Source organism: Canis lupus, unplaced genomic scaffold, assembly GCF_011100685.1.
Source record: "Canis lupus familiaris isolate Mischka breed German Shepherd unplaced genomic scaffold, alternate assembly UU_Cfam_GSD_1.0 chrUn_S1282H1459, whole genome shotgun sequence".
In the NCBI taxonomy this organism is placed as follows: Eukaryota; Metazoa; Chordata; class Mammalia; order Carnivora; family Canidae; genus Canis; species Canis lupus.
In genome coordinates this window covers 175,715-194,872 of record NW_023330106.1, presented here as the reverse complement: position 1 = coordinate 194,872, position 19,158 = coordinate 175,715, and the positions used below count along the sequence as shown (strand labels likewise).

The window sequence follows — 19,158 nt, the reverse complement described above, 5'->3', positions numbered from 1 at the left end:
TCCTTCCCCCTCAGCCGACTTCCCCCTTATCGTTAAAAGATGATGACTGGCCCATGGAGTAATGTGATTCCAGATACAGACTCCAGAAAAAAGAGATTTTTATTTACCTCATTGGTCACACAGCAACCTAGGCATGGTTTTTTTGGTCTGCACTGCCAATCATGATGGTCAATGGAAATAAAAGATTAATCACCTGCAGATAATTAGAAGCCATTTCTAAGTTTAGAGTTAGGGTTAATCTTATCAGGGCAGAATTTGGAGATTGTTAAGGAAAAGGAAAGAAGTAACAAGTAGAGAAACAACTAACCAATGTTTATTATGCCCTTTCTCCAAAGGATTGTGCTGTGTGTAAAATGTGAGCTTTGGACTCTGTGACCTCAAAGATAACCGTGTTCAGGATGGTGAGAATGTGCTGAAGTTTGCCTATAATTCACTTGCTCTCTGGGACCATCATTCTTGCTTACAGATACATAAGCAGCCGGGGGATATAACGATTTCAAGTAGGTTGGGGAGCATGGAACATGGGCCATAGTGGTCTTCAACATTGCAAATTGATCCAACAAATACTTATTGTACACCTTTGTGTGCTAAGATGCTGGCTAGTATATGTTTCTCTATTTTTATTACTTTTGACTTTTTTGGTGTGTAGCTAAATGAGCTTCTTGGATATTTAGATTCATGATTTTCATCCAATTTGGGAAGTTTGGGGTATTATTTCTTCAAACATTCTTTTGGTTTCTTCCTCTCCTCTCCTTCTGGGACTCTTGTTTTATATATGTTGGTGTATCAATGGTGTCTCTCATAGGTGTCTTGAGTTTGGTTTGTTTGTTTGTTTATTTATTTATTTATTTATTTATTTATTTTCATTCTTTTCTTGAACTGGATGATCTCAATGGATCTATCTTCAAGTTCCTGGATTCTTCTGCAGGCTCAAATCTACAGTTGAAACCCTCCAGTTATTTTTTCATTTCAATGATTATATTTTTAATCTCCAGAATTTCTGTGTGATTCATTTTTATAATTTCTATCTCTTTAGTAATGTTCTGTGTCTGGTGAGATGGTGTTTTCCTGGTTCCTTTAGTTCTTTCCCTGTGACTTTATTTAGCTCTTTGAGCATATTTAAGAGAGTTGATTTCATGTCTTTGTCTAGTAAGTCCAATGCCCTGGTGTCCTCATGGACATTCATAATTTCCTTTTTTCCTCCCTGTGAATGAGCCATATTTTCTTGTTTCTTTGCACATTCTGTAATTTTTTAATTGAACACTGGAGATTTTGAATATTACAGTGTGAGTGTTCTAGAAATCAGATATTTCCTCTCCCTTGGGGTTTGTTTCTGCTGCTTGTGAGTTGTTATTGTTTGCTTTTTTTACTGACTTCTCTAACTCTCTTTGGCAAGTCTATACTGTTTGTCATGTGAAAGCTGTGTTTGGCTATCTTAGTGATCATGGTCACTTGGTGTTTTGACAGTTTCCTTTAATGCTTGCCTCAAAAAACCCTACAGATTCTCTTAGTGTTGCAGATTGGCTCCTTTGGGGGCACCACTTTGCTTTCCCACACTGCTTACCATGTTGCCTTAGTCTTTGCTTCCAGCTTGCATAGAGCCTGAAGGCCAGTCAGAGATGAAAGCTGAGGGTGTTCTCAGGCCTTTCTGACCTTTTTCACCAGCCCTGAGAATATGTGTGGCTTTCATGATTAAAGTGTCCCCACCCCCACCGTCACATATCCCCTTTCCCAATTTTTTCTTTCTCAGGCTTTTCAGTCTTTTGGCTGTTCAAACTAACTTCAGGCTGCCAGAGCCAAACTTTCTATCTTTTTTCTTCAAGTTTATTTATTTAAATACTCTCTACGCCCAACACGGGGCTCGAACTCATGACCAAGATCAAGATCCGCATGCTCCACTGACTGAGCCAGCCAGGTACCCCTACAATTTCTGTCTTTAAGTACACAGAGCGAAAGCCTCCTAGGCAGCTGCCTTTGTCCCATAGGAATGCTTGAGTTAGGCAAAATAAAAGCAAGCCCTTTCGTGTTCCTTCACGGTGCCACCAGACAGGCTGGGACCTACAATGATGATTCTTTGAGAGTAACGTCTCCATTGGTTCCTATGGCCCTAGCATCCTGTACCAGGAGTATGGGCTTAGTCTTCATGGCTGCCACAGATCAGGCTTATGGGGGATGGCCAGCAGGTCATTGGAACCACCACAGCCCTCTCTCTTAATGCAAAGCAGCAGCTTCTTTCTTCACTATGCTTATTCCTGGTTGTTTTAGACTCTTGACTATACTCCAAAGTTCTGCAAAAAATGAGGCTGACAGCTTTACCAACTCATTAGTTGTGTTTTTTTTTTTTAAATAAAAGGACAGAGCCCTAGAGCTCCCTACTCTGCTACTTTCCTCTTTTCCTTTTTTAAAAAGATTTATTTATTTAAGAAGTGGGGGAGGGGCAGGGAGAGAGAGAAAATCTTAAGCAGACTCCACTCCCAGCATGGAGTCCAACAGGGGGCTCCATCTCATGACCTTGAGATCACCACCTGAGTTGAAACCAAGAATTGGACACTTAGCCCACTGTGCCTCCCAGGTGCCCCTTCTCATTTTTAAAAAATATGTTTAATTTCTGTTTTGAGATTGTATTACTTACTACTGACATCTATTCAGGTTCACTAACTCTTTCCTCTGTCTTCTTTCCTCCATTCTGCTACTGAGACCATCCAATGAGTTCTTTTTTCTTAGACTTTATTTTTTAGGGAAGTTTTAGATTCACAGCAAATTTGAATAGTAAGTACAGACGGTTCCCATCTGCTGCCCTCACACATGCTCTGATTTCTCCCACTACCAATATCCCCCACCAGAGTGGTACATTTGTTACAACTGAGGTAGTTGTTTGACATATTACTATCCACCAAACTCCATAGTTTACTTTAGGATTCACTGTTAACATTGTACATCTATGGATTTTGAAAGATGTATAATGTCAGGTATCTACCGTACTAGTATCATACAGAATAGTTTGATTGCCCTAAAAATCCTCTGTGTTCTGCTTTATTCATCCCTCTCTCCTTCCTAATCCCTGGCAGCCACGGATCTTACTACTGTCTCCAAAGTGTTTTTTTCAGAATGCCATACAGATCTCCAAATTGGCTTCTTTCACTTAGTAATATGCACATAGGCTGGCTCCATGTCTTTTCATGGCTTGGTAGCTTGTTTGCTTTTAGTGGTGAATTATATTCTATTGTCTGGATGTACCACAGTTCTCTCTGTCTGCCACTCTCTTGCTCACTTTCTGATTGGTGGGAGGGATACTGAGAGACTCCAGTGGTACATGAGTTCTGCTGTCTCTTTCCACATCTGCCTGCTACTATTTATTTTTCAGATTCCTGAAATAACTTTCACATATATATTTCACATTTTGTCACTGTATTCAGTGGGAGAGCCATCTTACCTGGAACTAGAACCCTCACATATTTCTTAAAATAATTTTTTAAAAGATTTTATTTATTTATTTATTCATGACACACAGAGAGAGGCAGAGACATAGGCAGAGGCAGAAGCAGGCTCCCCGCAGGGAGCTCCATGTGAGGCTTGATCCTGGAATCCCAGGATCACACCCTGAGCTGAAGGCAGATGCTCAACCATTGAGCCATCCATGTGTCCCCTTAAAATAATTTTTAATTTATTACACATCTTGATTAAATTGAGGTGAATTTAAATATTGGATTGTTTTTTGAGTGTGAGAAATGGCTGAAATTACTCTTTATATATTGATATTGTCAAAATAAATTGACAACCTATTTTTATTCAATAAAAGAATTGCTTGTAGATTATTACTCTTTTTCTGCTCTAAATTCACAAATGATTTTAATGATAATGGAGATTATTTTTGAGTATCTACTATGTCTCTTACATGTAATTTCTCATTTAATTTTCACAACAAATTTATGTGGTTTTGGAGCTGTGTAGCATCCTCCCAAAGCTCATGTTCACCCCAAATCTCAGCATGTGACCTTATTTGGAAATGGGGTCATTGAAGATGTCATTAGTTAAAATGAGGCCAGCATGGATTAGGGTGGACTCTAATCCAGTGACTGATGACTTGAGAAAACAGAGATATGGATACATAAGGAAGAGTCTTTTGTGATGACAGAGGTAGAGATTGGAGCGATGTATCTACAAATTGAAGAATGCCAAGTATAGCTCTCACATAAGATAGGAAGAGGCAAAGAAACATTCTTTGCCAGAGCCTTCAGAAGGAGTATGGCCCTACTGATACCTTGATTATGGACATAGAGCTCCCAGAGCTGTGAGAGAATAACTTTTTTTTTGTTTTAAGCAACTCAGTTTGTGGTAATTTGTTATTACAGCCTATGAAAATGAACACAGTGAGTAATATACTATTATAGAGAGGGCGTTGAGGTCAAGAGAAGTTACTTACCAAAAATTGCACAATCACTGGCAGGATCATTAGTCTGTCTGACCACAGAGTCATTTTAACTACTCCCCTCTAGTACCTTTAATGGAACTCTAGCAGAGTTGACATCAATGAGCCATAAAAACTATTTTTAAGGAATTTATGCAAGTGACTAACTCAAACAAGTCATAATTACATGAGAATAAATCGAGACCTCCATATATAATGTGCTCACAATGCCAACTAGATACTATTCTCTCTGTAGATCTGATAATAGAAAAATCCTTACTTTTGACTGTATCAGAGATAAAGGTTGATTTCATCTGTTTCCTGGATAGCTGTTAATGATAATTATAACAACCAGTAAAAATATATCAGGTATATCCTACGTCAGGTACTTTACTTGGCCCCATTTCATCAATCACTTGGTGGTGCTAACCAGTCAAGGACCAGTAGGAACATACTATTAATAAATGGAGTTAGTTTTATAAGCTCCCTGCAGCAAGAAGACTTGCAGTCTGTGGGGAAGCATTGGATGCCTTGTTAAGAGAAAGAGAGAGACGGCATATGGTAGAAATTATGCTTACATTAGGTGATTTGGGGGGAAGGTTTGAGGATGCAGGTGTGTGTGTGTACACTTCATAAAGTAGGAACAATACTATGATTGGGGTATTACAATAACTTTTACCTAGGAGATAGGAGGAACAGAGTGTGATTACAGTTGCCATTAGAGAAAAAGTAGCAGTCCTCCTGTTAGCTGAAGATGGAATAGTTAGTCATTTTTGAGGTGGCATAGTGTCTCCACTCAGACATAATTATGGAGTAGACTTAGTTCTTATCCCATCATGGTCACAAAGAGTCCTCTGGATTCTGATATTCTGTGAAATTATTTATGGTTAACAGGGGAACACTATAGTTTACTAGCAGAAACTAGGCCAGCTACTAGGTAATGGGTCCAAAGGTTGCTTTTTTCCTTTCTAATCCCCATATTTGGCCAAGGACAGACAAATCAGGCCATGGGATACTAGTCTTTGACAAGATTTTTCCCATTGTCTGGATTATTCTGGTTAGATTATTTGGGGGATATTGCATCTAAGTCAGATAAAAGCTAGTCCTTTCTTTTTTTAAAAATTTATTTATTTATTTATGATAGTCACAGAGAGAGAGAGAGAGAGGCAGAGACATAGGCAGAGGGAGAAGCAGGCTCCAGGCACCAGGAGCCCGACGTGGGATTCGATCCCGGGTCTCCAGGATCGCGCCCTGGGCCAAAGGCAGGCGCCAAACTGCTGCGCCACCCAGGGATCCCAAGTTAGTCCTTTCTGATCCTTCTCTTGTAGAATGAATTGTTCAATCATCTGATGTGAAAGTGGCTGTACAGTAGCAGAATGCACTGAGCCACCAAAATATAGGCAATTACCAGAAAAAAATATTGTTAGTTTTGTAAAAATCTGTTCACTAAGAGGACTGGATAACTAACCCCAGGTGTCAAACATGTGCTTAAACAACCAGCTGGGTCTATTCTAGTATTTATGTATTTGCACCAAGGTGTGTTCTCTTAGTTAAGAAGAATGCAAAGGCTATGTGATTGTCCATGAATACTCTGGCTGATATATGTAAGCTGGTAAAATGGGCCTCTAGAGGTAATATCCACACAAGAAATGGTACTTTAGGGGGGCACAGACTCTATGGAGACTCCTAACAGGAGTGTACTAATCATTGGATCCTACAGGCAGACATATTTTCTAAGTGAAGTAAAACAATTCCTGCTGCAAATCAGGAGACAGTAACTCTGAAGACAGCAAACTGACCATTGCAATAGCAGGTGGTTCCTGCTCTTCAATAAACTGACTTTAGTTGGCAGGACTTAACCATCTCACAAGAAGCATTTTGTTGATGTGGAGGCAAAATCTAATTTTTAAAATAAATTTATTTTTTATTGGTGTTCAATTTGTCAACATACAGAATAACACCCAGTGCTCATCCCATCAAGTGCCCACCTCAGTGCCCACCACCCAGTCACCCCCACCACCCACCCACCTCCCCTTCCACCACCCCTAGTTCGTTCCCCAGAGTTAGGAGTCTTTCATGTTCTGTCTCCCTTTCTGATATTTCCCACTTAGCAAAATCTAATTTTTACAAGGTTGAAGATTGGGATTCATAACATGAGAGAAATTTTAGTACTGGAAGAAATCTGTACAAGGAAATCTATCTTGAAGATACTTAAAAAAAAAACTATTAATTTTTTTCAGCGGGTCAGGTGGGGTGTTAATCCACCAGATTTTAGCAGTGACTATGTCTGAGAAAAATGCACAAGAATGTTTGTCTCTCCTTAATTGACATATAATGACTGTCCTGTAAAATTCTTATGACTAATCTAAACATAATTACTAAGAACAAGTAAATTAAATAGATGTAAGTGAAATTTTAAAAATTTAGGTGAACTTTTAAAAGTCTTCCGAAATCTTTTTGGTAACTTAAAACCTTAGAGTTTTGCTAAGTTAAATAATGACATTTCAGTAAAGACTTAGGTCATTTTCTAAACAGGACAAAAATACTACAACATTAAGTACTAAACATACATTTATCTACTTTTGGCTTATCATTACAGAGAAACTAAAGATATTTGGATGTGTTAGTCTACGTGGGAAAATTTAAAAAGGCAATGCTTCTAGAAATTATAAAATTTATTCATAAATTTGCAATGCTAAAGAATAATGATATAAAGACAGTTATAGATAGATCACAATTGCTTCTTAGTTTTCACTAGAGACTAAGGTTTCTAAGGATTAAAGATTCTAATTAATATATGTAATCAAAGCTACTAGAAATAATAAGGGAAACATCTCTGTATGCCAGGAAAGTGGGTGTGTTTTTAGGAAGGGAAGTTATGAGAAATGGAGATAACTTTTATTTTGTTGAAAATATTGTCCTAAAGTGAGGCTGGTTGTTTAAAGAGGAAAAACATAGGATAAAATTGTAATGTAAAAAAGAGAAAGTTGGGGGTGCCAGGGTGTCTCAGATGGTTAAGACTCTGCCTTCAACTCAGGTCATGATCTTTGGGTCCTGAGATTGAGCCCTGCATGGGGCTTCTGGCTCAGCATGGAGTCTCCTCCTTTCTCTCTCTCTTTTTCTCCCTCTGCTTCTCCCCCAGACTTGTGCCCTTTCTCTCTCTCAAATGAATAAATAAGATCTTAAGAAAAAAGTTGTAGGAGGAGTTGTGGAAAAGGAAAGAAATTTTATATGTTATCAAACTGGCTAAGATTAAAATAAATTGATTGAAAAATGAGTTTTAATATAAAAACTATACTGATCCAACTAGTTTGGTTTTTTTCTCTATTAAAACAAATTTTCTTAGATAATAGATCTACTCTTAGATAATAGATCTGTTCTTAACAAAAAATTATAAACAGAGTTTCTTTACTGTCAGTGTAATCTGTCTAAGAAAGATTCTGCATTTTTGTCTTTATTACATTTTGACTACTCAGAAAAACTAAATCTTTATTCAAAAAGAGCTAAGGATTGGGGTGCCTGGGTAGCTTAGCTGGGCATCTGACTCTTGATCTTAGCTCAGGTCTTTTCATTTTTTATTTTTTTATTTTTGATAGTCACAGAGAGAGAGAGAGAGAGGCAGAGACACAGGCAGAGGGAGAAGCAGGCTCCACGCACCGGGAGCCCGATGTGGGATTCGATCCTGGGTCTCCAGGATCGCGCCCTGGGCCAAAGGTAGGCGCCAAACCACTGCGCCACCCAGGGATCCCTTAGCTCAGGTCTTAATCTCAGGGTTGGGTTAGAGTCCCACATTGGGTTCCATGCTGGATATGAAGCCTACTTTAAGAAAAAGCTAAGGTTTTTGCAGGTGTGATCTTCTATAATTGTCCTTAAAACCTTGTCACTTAGGTTAATAGATAATTAAGTATTCTTTTAATTTTTTGTGATCTTATTTTTGGGGGGGGGGTAGTAAAACAGTCTTACTTTAATCAAGTTCCAGCAAGAGGGCACACTGCTTTGGAAAGCATTGGTCTCAGCAGAAAACACAAGGGTATGTGTAAAAGAATGTTTCTAGAAAATACCAAAGGCACCAAACAGAACCTTAACTTTGCCTTCCAATGCCCCTCGATGCCACTGCTTACCCTGGATGGGGAGGCTACTTCGTCCAGCTGTCTTTAGGAATGTCATAGTGCTCCGTAAGGGTGTCCAAGTGTCTGTTGAAGTCCTCTACTCTCTGCTTGTGGGTTTTGGATGCTTTCTTTAGGATCCTTTCCATTTGCTGTTTCTTCTGCATCTTCTCGAAGGCCGCCTGGGCCAGGGTTCGCTTGTCCAGCCGTGCCGCTTCTCCTCCTTGTGCTTTTTGCTTGTTCCCATCGCTTCCAGGAGTTTAGCCTTGTCCTTGTCCTTCTTTTTCTTCTTCTGCTTGGTCACACCGAGCTCTGCGACACCTTTTAGTTTCAGGAGCCCCTTCTGAACCTGCTCGTAGGCCGCCTTGATGCCGCTTGCTTTTCCTTGTGATCTTATTTTAACCAAATATCCAGACCTTCTATATTTATGACAAACTTCCCCAAATTGATTTCAAAATGAAGTCTTTTTTACCTGGGATATTTTAAAGGATTGGTTAAATTAATCAGGCTTATTTGATATATAAATTACATGGGAGGCATTGTCAAATAAGTAAAATTTTGCCTTCTTTATATTGTCTTTGCAATATAAAGATGCATGGCACATGTGGATGAAGTTCAAATTCTGCTTCTGTAAAAAATGGCCCCTTGTTGCCAGACTTTTGCCATCCTGATGTCTTTGTAACTTGGCAACAGTCTGCTCCTGAATAAGAAGTTAAGATGGATAAACAGTGGCTGTAAAGTGAAGAACAGCTGGGGTGATGAGAAACCCAGGATAGCCACTTGGGTCTTTGTGGCTGACTGACAAACCCCATTTTTCAGTTTTTGCATTCCTTCACTGCAAGATGACTCAGATTATAAATAAACATTGATGGGGAGACTTTTATAATATTGCAGGAACAGTCTACCAGCAGTCTGAGCTGTCAGGTCATAATCTTGGAATCCTGTATTCTATAATTCTGGAAAAGCTATTTTTGTTCCCACAAGCCTCAGACCTCCTTCTTCTGAACCCTTTGAACCCCTTGCAGCTGGACTTCAACTATCTCTTAGTCTCTGTGTGTGTGTGTTTAAAGATTTTATTTATTCATTTGAGAGAGAGAGAGGGAGAGAGAGAGAGAGAGGCAGAGAGAGAATACCTAAGCAGGGCCGTAGGGGCAGAGGGAGAAGGAGAAGCAGACTCAATGCTGAGCAGGGAGCCCAGGACCCTGAGATCATGACCTGAGCCAAAGGCAGATGCTTAACTGACTGAACTACCCAGAGACCCCCTCTTAGTGTGCATTATCGTGATGTTCTTGTTATGGTTTGTATGTTTTCTGGATGGGTTGAAGCTTTCCCCTGCTGATGTCCTTTCCATGGTTTAGAGAATGTGTTTCTCACCTGGGATACAGTTTCCATAATCTCCAGTCATGGATGCTCATTCCCACTTTACTGGACAAATCATACAAATCATAACAAAACCTTGCAAACCCCTTGGAGTTCTCTCGGCTACAATCTTCTGTATACAGGAAGAGAAGTAGGGGACATTGAGGTAGACTGCATCTGCTCAAGATGATACATCATGACTTCACACTTTAACTAAACATGAAAGCCTTTCTTCTTGCTTTCCTTTACTCTGGCATTGGCCTGCAAAGATAACACCCTCATCTTTATCTCCCAGGTCATTCCTAAGCAGTGGTGACCTCTGGAATTTAGAACAACCTTTTATTTCAGGCTAGTAGAAAAAAAATCTAATTTTGCCCCTAACTTTCAAAAGCAAAATAAGAGATCTCATTGGTAAACTTCCTTCCCTGAATTTACACTGTCAGGTTAGAAAGATCTAGCAGGAGGTTTTCATGATTCAGGACTTGCTCCTTTGGCAAGTCCTTACTTCCTTGGTTAGGTATAAATGTAATTGAGGTTATAATGTCATCTTCTCCTTATTTCTTGAAATTATTGTGGAATCTGTCGCTAAACAATAGCAGCCAACAAAGACCCTTAGACTCTCTGGCCAAAGTTGTGCTTGGTAATTAGATAGTCCCTGATTATCTTCTAGCTGAGAAGAGGGAGTATTCATCTGCCCTACACTTGACAATAGAAAATGGCACTTCAATTGATGTAGCTCAAACCCTCTTTCCCTAAAAGGTCTACTTGTCACTCAAATGTAGTCTTAGGCTTAAAGATAGATGAGGATATAAGACTCCCCACTTTGAGGGACATGATAGACCCAGAGCAAGTACTAATCACTCTGGCAATGTAATGGAACTGAAACCAAAAGATTGATCATTGATGCTTTCTTGTCAAGAAAGATCTAGATCGAAGGGAGAAAATGTAAAAGGAGATATCACAATGGAACAAGCAAATTTGGTTACAAGAGTCTCTTTTAAAATAGAGTCAGGTGACCATAAGGGAGGAGGAGCTTATGCATGGCCTTATCAGAAGAACCACGAACTATTTGCCAACTGCAAGCCCTCAGCCTGGACTTAACTCCTTCCTCACCATGATACCTGAATTGTTCCCATGCTTCGATTGCAAGGAGCCAACACAATTTGAAAAATTTCAATCTATTCACGTATCATCTCAACTGACCCAATTAACCTAGTTTTAATTCCTCTTTTGTATAATGACCGAGAACTACTCTTATCACCTATCACTTTTATAACCCTGCCCTTTCTTTGTCTTCCTAGTCACAAAATTTAGGTTTCTACCTGAATCCATGTTTTCCGAATTGCAATTCTATTTGCCCAAATAAAATTGTCTGCTTTAATTTTTCGTTCTTACTTGGTTGACAACATTTTGCTCAAGATTTTATGAGAGACTCTTAGAAAAAGAAGATGGTGATGGCAGTATAGTGTTTAAAACTTTCCCAAAGCCCTCAGACTGGAGAGAGAGCAACTAGGAGAGAAAAAGAAAAAAAGACAACAGACACCTTCAGTAAAATTGGTGACAATGGAAACTCCATGAAACCTAGAACACCAGTGGGTGGGGCTTTATGCCCTAAAAAAAGTAGGATTCTGTGTGACTCAGATTTAGTCTATACAGAAGTTGTATATGAAACAGTCAGAGAAGTTCTGATAGCTAAAGAATGTCCCCAGAAATTCTCCCAAAACTCTTGAGTCATCAAAGAGAGCACCTACATCTGAGTGGAAGCCTCAGAAAGCAAATCTGAAAATAATCACTGTAACTGACAAATGGAGCATCTAATATGTGGGTAAACATAAAAAGCCCATGAGCTTTATCCCAGCCCTCCCTAAGGGCTGCAGGAAAATCAGCAAGTCTTGTAGTGTAATTCTTTAAAGACCTCAGCAATATCCAGGAAAAATTCACTGCAATAAAAACAGAAACATATTTTGAGGAAAAGACTGCTGGGAGTAGAGTAAAAGACTGAGAACAAGGGAGAAAAGTGCTCCAGTTGCTGGCAGAATGGACCAAGAGAAAGCAGATCTCAAAATCATGGACATAGCTTCATGGGGAGGCCATACTTTTGGATTTTAATTTATTCATGAGAGACACACACAGAGAGAGGCAGAGACATAGGCAGAGGGAGAAGCAGGTTCCATGCAAGGAGCCTGATGTGTGACTCGATCCTGGGTCTCCAGGATCAGGGTCTGGGCTGAAGTTGGCGCTAAACTACTGAGCCACGCAGGCTGCCCCATACTTTTGGATTCTTGATGGTAACAACAGCGGCCTCCCCCAGTAGTGAGGATAGGAAAACTACTCTGGTTTACTCCCATCCTCTACAAAAATACTAAATACAGAATCCTTCTAAGACAAAAAATACAAGAAAACACATCTTACTTAAATATGCACGACAGAAAAGGGTTGCAATCAAACCACATAGAGAGATGTTGAAAGGAAAACATGATGAAAATGAAAGTGCCTAATATCAAAATACACAAAAAAATCACACCAGAAAAAAAAATGTGATCATTCAACATTTGAAAACTGCAAACTAATATTATAAAACATGCTAGAAATTACATATTTTTTACCCTGTTATTTATATATATTTATATATATTTTTACCTTAAACATATTATATATGTTTAGTATACTCATAACAAAAATGTATTTTTTTTCCTGTAGCTGGACAAATTGATTATAAAAACCATATAGAAAAATATCTGACTAGCTAAGAAAACCACTTCAAGAACAGAAATGAGGGGAGCTAGTCTTAGAAGGTTAAAAAAAAGTGAATGACTTACAAATTTAGAAGAAAACTCTCCTATATCCAAACTCTAAAGACAATAATAATAAAAATATGTTTACACAGATATTTAGGACATTTAAATTGGATCAGTATTCCTAATTAATGAACAGTGTTTAAAAACTGGAGAAGAGTAGCAACATAATAAGTTACTTAAAATAAGTTACTTACTCAGTTACTTTAATCTGAATGTTCAGATTAAAAGAAATTAAAATGGCTTTAGAACTTAAACATGTTAAAAGTTATTCAACCTCTCTCATAATAAGGGAAATGAAAATTAAAACTAAACTGGGACATTATTTTTCACATTTTAGACTGTAAAAAAATCTGTCCTATTGGAGATACAAGGAAGCAGAGATTTTCATGCTTTGATGATAGGAATGCAAGATGGTAAACCCCTGTAGAGGGAAATTTGGCACTACCTAGTGAAATCAAATATGCACTTAACTCATTGATCCAGAAATCCCTGTTCCAGGAATCTATCCATAGTTAAATTGGCATTGCAAAAGCATAAGATTATGTGTTCACTGTATAAGTTATTCATATTTGCAAAATACTAGGAAAAATCCAAAAGAACCGCTTGACAAAGACTATCTTGCCGGCCCCAGAGCTGAGTCTTCGGTAGTCTGTTCCATAGTTTATGAAGCCAGCTGCTTCTGGTTGATGGTTAGACCATGACTTGTGTGGACACGAGCCTACTGCCATACTTAATTTGCCAATAAATGTGATCTCTGGACAGAGGTATTGTTGTTTGGTAAATAACTGCAATAGATAAAGTCTTCTGTAAATCTTCATTTTCCAGGAGAAGTGTTGTGAGCAAGGAAGGCAAACTTGTGTCATAAATGTCCATTTCTTTTTTCTTTTTTTTTTTTAAGATTTTATTTATTTACTCATGAGAGGCACAGAGAGAGAGAGGCAGAGACATGGGAAGAGGGAGGAACAGGCGTCCCATAAATGTCCATTTCATGGTCAGTTTTGATATCTGGAAGTATGAGTCTTCCTTATTTGTTCTTCTTTTCCAAGATGGTTTTGTCTATTAATGTCCCTTGTGATTCCAAACAACTGGTGTCCAGTTGTATCATTTGTTGCAAAGATTTTCCTTTGGCCACTGATTTGCCTTTGCTCCTTTGTCAAGGATCAGCTGACCCTGTCTGTGCAAGTGTTATTTCTGGGCTATCGATTCTGTCCTACTGATCTGTTGTTTCATCAATATCACACCGTTTAGTTACCCATAGGTTAATTAATTACCTATAGATTTTTTTATATGTAGCACTCTTTTCATTTGTGGGTTATGTAGTTGGGACCAAAGGATTTTTATTCTTGTTTGCAAGCTTGGACCTTATTAACTATAGCTCAGGAAAGAATTGAGCATCAGAATAAACCTGGATTAACTCTACCTTAGATTTTTATAACATATAGGTAGTTTAGAAAAATCAGATAAAAGTTGTATTGTGAATTAATAAGATTTTATAAACACTTGGAAATATGCAGATTAAGTGGCTAAAACTTTTTCCAATTGACAGATTGATTTTTAGAGCATTTTTATGTTTACAGAAAAATGAACATAAAGTACAGATTTCCCATGTACCCCCTTAAGCTTCTGTCCTGGTGTTCCCAATGCATTTGTTTTAACTGCTCCAATATTGATACATTATTATTAACTAAGTCCATCATTTATGTGAAGGTTCACTGTGAGTTGTATATTCTATAGATTTTGACAAATGCATGATGATATGTATCCACCAATGCAGTATCCCACAGATTACTTCAGTGCCCTAAAAATCCTCTATGCTCCAACTGTATTCATTCCTTCTTCAATGCTCTGTGCAAACTCCCGGTAACCACTGATCTTTCACCGACTTTTTACTATCACTGGTTTTCCCATTTCCAAAATTCTATATTGTTGGAATCATATATAGTCCAACTGACTTCTTTAGCAATGTGCTTATTTTTTTCACGGCTTGATGACTCATTTCTCTTTCAGTCATTGGATAATATGCCACTATATACTACTTTGTTTATCCATTCCCTTATTGAACATCTTGGTTGTTTCTGAGTTTTAGTGATTAAGAATAACGCTATTATAAACATTCATGTGCAGGATTTTGTGTGGCTATAAGCCTTGTCAGCATGTAGTATTGGTGTTTTGCATGTTAGTCATTCTAACGTGTAATGTTATCCATTGGTCTGTTAATGTGAAATTCCCTAAGGACGTTGGGCATCTTTGTGCATGTTTATGTGCCATCTGTGTACTTTCTTTGATAAGGTGTCTGTTCAGATATTTTGCTCAGTTTTAAATTGCGTTATTGATGAATTTGAGTTCTTTGTATTATTTTAGATTGGCTGCCAGTTCTTTATCAGATATGCATTGTGCAAAAATTTTCTCCCAGTCTGTGGTTTGTCTTTTCTTTCTCTTAACTGTGTCTCTTTCTTGCAGCAGAAGTTTTTTAAATTTTCATGAAGTCCTCCTTAATCCATTTTTTCATTCATGGGTCGTACTTTTGGTGTTGTTTGAAAACACTCATCACCAAACCCAGGGCCATCTAAGCTTTCCCTTATGCCATAACCTAGAAATCTTATAGTTGTGCAGTTACATTTAGGTCTATGACCCATTTTGAGTTCATTTTTGTGAATGGCATAAGACCTGTGTTTATATTTATTTATACATAGCTGTCTAGTTCCAGCACCATTTGTTGACAAAAGTATCCTTTATTGATTGCCTTTGTTCCTTATCAAAGGTCAGAGATTAGTTCCATTGATCTATTTGTTTATTCTTTTGTGATTATCTCACCACCATGATTACTGCCACTTTAGAATAACTTTTGAAGTCAGGTAGTATCAATCTTCTGACTTTGCTTTTCTTCAATATTATGTTGGCTATTCTGGGTCTTTTGCTTTGCATATAAACTTTATAATTAGTTTGTTCATATCCACAACATAACTTGCTGGGATTTTGATTAGGATTGTGTTGAATCTACAGATCAAGTTGGGAAGAATTGATATCTTGATAATTTTGAGTTTTCCTGTCTATGTACATGGAATACTCTTTATTTATATCTTTGACTTCATTCATCAGTTTTGTAATTTTCCTTATATAGATCTTGTACATATTATTCTTGTATATATGTATATTTAAATATTTCAATTTTATGTGCTAATGTAAATATTACTGTTTTAAAAATCAAATTCCAAGTGTTCATTGCTGGTATATAGAAAGCATTTGACTTCTGTGTCTTAACATTCTGTCCTACAACCTTGTCATAATTGCTTATTAGTTCTCGGATGCTTTTATTTGATTCTTTGGGATTTTCTACATAGATAGTTATGTCATTTGCAAACAAAGTTTCCTTCACAATTGTATATCTATTATTTCCTTTTCTTGTTCTTATTGTATGACCAAGGAGTTCCAGTAAGATGTTGAATAGGAGTCATAAAAGACATTCTTGCCTGATTCTGGATTGAATTAGGGAAGCCTCTAGTTGATTACCATTAAGTGTTTGTTAGCTGTAGGCTTTTGAAGAGGAGCTTCCTCTACTCCTACTTTGCTGAGGGTTTTTACCATTAATGGGTGTCATAAATGCTTTCTCTGTATCTATATTATACTTTTTCCTCTCTGGCCTGTTTATGTGATAAATTACATTAATTGATTTTTGAATTTTGAACAAGTCTCACATACCTGGAATAAATTCCACTTGGTCATCGTATATAATTTCTTACACATCATTGAATTCAAACTGTTAATATTTTTGCATTAAAATTTGTGAGATATATTGATCTGTATTTTTCCTTTCCTTTATTTCTTTTAATAGATTTTATTTATTTATTCATGAGAGACACAGAGAGAGAGGCAGAGACATAGGCAGAGGGAGAAGTAGGCTCCATGCAAAAAGCCTAATGAGGGCCTCAATCCCAGGACCCTGGGATCACAATCTGAGCCAAAGGCAGTCGCTCAACTGCTGAGGCCCCCCAGGCATCCCTGTATTTTTTCTTTCTTGTAATGGCTTTGCTTTTGGTATTACGGTAATGCTGATCTCATAGAATATATTAGGAAGTATTTGTTCTGCTTCTATCTTCTGTAAGAGATTGTAGAGAATCGGTACAATTTCTTCAATAAATGTTTGGTAGAATTCACAACTGAAATCATCTAGGTCTAGTGTACCTACTCCAATGACATCAGCAGTGATGGTCCCTCTTCTGAGATTGGCAATTTGTGTCTTCTCTCTTTTTTGTCTGAGTAAACCAGGCTAGGGGTTTATCACTTTCACTGACTTTATTTTAAAGAATCAGCATTTGATTTCATTGTTTTTCTCTACTGATTTCTTGTCTTCAATTTCATTGATTTCTGCTGTAATTTTTATTATTTCTTTTATTCTATTGATTTTGAATTTAGTTTGCTCTTCTTAATATTTATTCTATTATTATTATTATTAGTTAATATAATCTCCACTCCCCAACATGAGCCTCAAACTCATGACCCCAAGATCAAGAGCTGCATCCTCCACCAACTGTGCCACCCAGGTGTCCCAAATCTAATTTGTTCCTTATTCTCTAGTTTCCTAAAGTGGAAGCTTAGATTATTGATTTTAGGTCATTCTTCTTTTCTAACATTTGTGTTCAATGCTATAAATTTCCCTTGAAACACTGCTTTTGCTACATCTCACAAGTTTCAATTAGCTGTATTTTCCTTTTCATTTACTTTGAAGTATCTAAAAATTTCTCTTAAGATTTCTTTGATTTCCTCTTTTACCGAATATTAGTTGACCATAAAGCTCAGGGTCCACTTCTGGGTTCTCTATTCTGTTCCATTGATCTATGTGTCTGTTTTTGTGCCAGTACCACACTGTCTTGATGACCACAGCTTTGTAGTACAACCTGAAATCTGGCATTGTGATGCCCCCAGATATGGTTTTCTTTTTTAAAATTCCCCTGGCAATGCGGGGTCTTTTCTGATTCCACACAAATCTTAAAATAATTTGTTCTAACTCTCTGTTCAATGCTCTGGAATATCCAGAATAAACCTGGATTAACTCTACCTTAATCCATGGTATTTTGATAGGGATTGCATTAAACGTGTAAATTGCCCTGGGTAACATTGACATTTTCACAATATTAATTCTGCCAATCCATGAGGAAAGACTATCCATTGGAAGAAAGACACTGTCTTCAATAAATGGTGCTGGGAAAATTGGACATCCACATGCAGAAGAATGAAACTAGACCACTCTCTTTCACCATACACAAAGATAAACTCAAAATGGATGAAAGATCTAAATGTGAGACAAGAGTCCATCAAAATCCTAGAGGAGAACACAGGCAACACCCTTTTTGAACTCAGCCACAGTAACTTCTTGCAAGATACATCCACGAAGGCAAAAGAAACAAAAGCAAAAATGAACTATTGGGACTTCATCAAGATAAGAAGCTTTTGCACAGCGAAGGATACAGTCAACAAAACTCAAAGACAACCTACAGAATGGGAGAAGATATTTGCAAATGACCTATCAGATAAAGGGCTAGTTTCCAAGATCTATAAAGAACTTCTTAAACTCAACACCAGAGAAACAAACAATCCAATCATAAAATGGGCAAAAGACATGAAGAGAAATCTCACAGAGGAAGACATAGACACGGCCAACATGCACATGAGAAAATGCTCTGCATCACTTGCCATCAGGGAAATACAAATCAAAACCACAATGAGATACCACCTCACACCAGTGAGAATGGGGAAAATTAACAAGGCAGGAAACCACAAATGGAGAGGATGCGGAGAAAAGGGAACCCTCTTACACTGTTGGTGGGAATGTGAACTCGTGCAGCCACTCTGGAAAACTGTGTGGAGGTTCCTCAAAGAGTTAAAAATAGACCTGCCCTAGACCCAGCAATTGCACTGTTGGGCATTTACCCCAAAGATTCAGATGCAATGAAACGCCGGGACACCTGCACCCCGATGTTTCTAGCAGCAATGTTCACAATAGCCAAACTGTGGAAGGAGCCTCGGTGTCCATCGAAAGATGAATGGATAAAGAAGATGTGGTTTTTGTATACGATGGAATATTACTCAGCCATTAGAAATGACAAATACCCACCATTTGCTTCAACATGGATGGAACTGGAGGGTATTATGCTGAATGAAGTAAGTCAATCGGAGAAGGACAAACATTGTATGTTCTCATTCATTTGGGGAATATAAATAATAATGAAAGGGAATAGAGGGGAAGGGAGAAGAAATGTGTGGGAAATATCAGGGAGACAGAACATAAAGACTCCTAACTCTGGGAAATGAACTAGGGGTGGTGGAAGGGGAGGAGGGAGGGGGGTGGGGGTGAATGGGTAATGGGGACTGAGGGGGGCACTTGATGGGATGAGCACTGGGTGTTGTTCTGTATGTTGGTAAATTGAACACCAATAAAAATAAATTTATTAAAAAAAGGAAGAAAAAAATAATAAAAGATTTCTTTGAT

At 37.9% G+C, this 19,158-nt stretch overlaps 1 protein-coding gene and 1 pseudogene across 1 annotated transcript in view; both read right to left on the bottom strand.

Moving 5' to 3' along the window:
• Positions 1-19,158, bottom strand: part of LOC119878242 (adenylate cyclase type 1-like) — a 342,212-nt gene that overhangs the window by 292,932 nt on the left and 30,122 nt on the right.
• Positions 8,152-9,919, bottom strand: LOC119878240 (annotated as a pseudogene).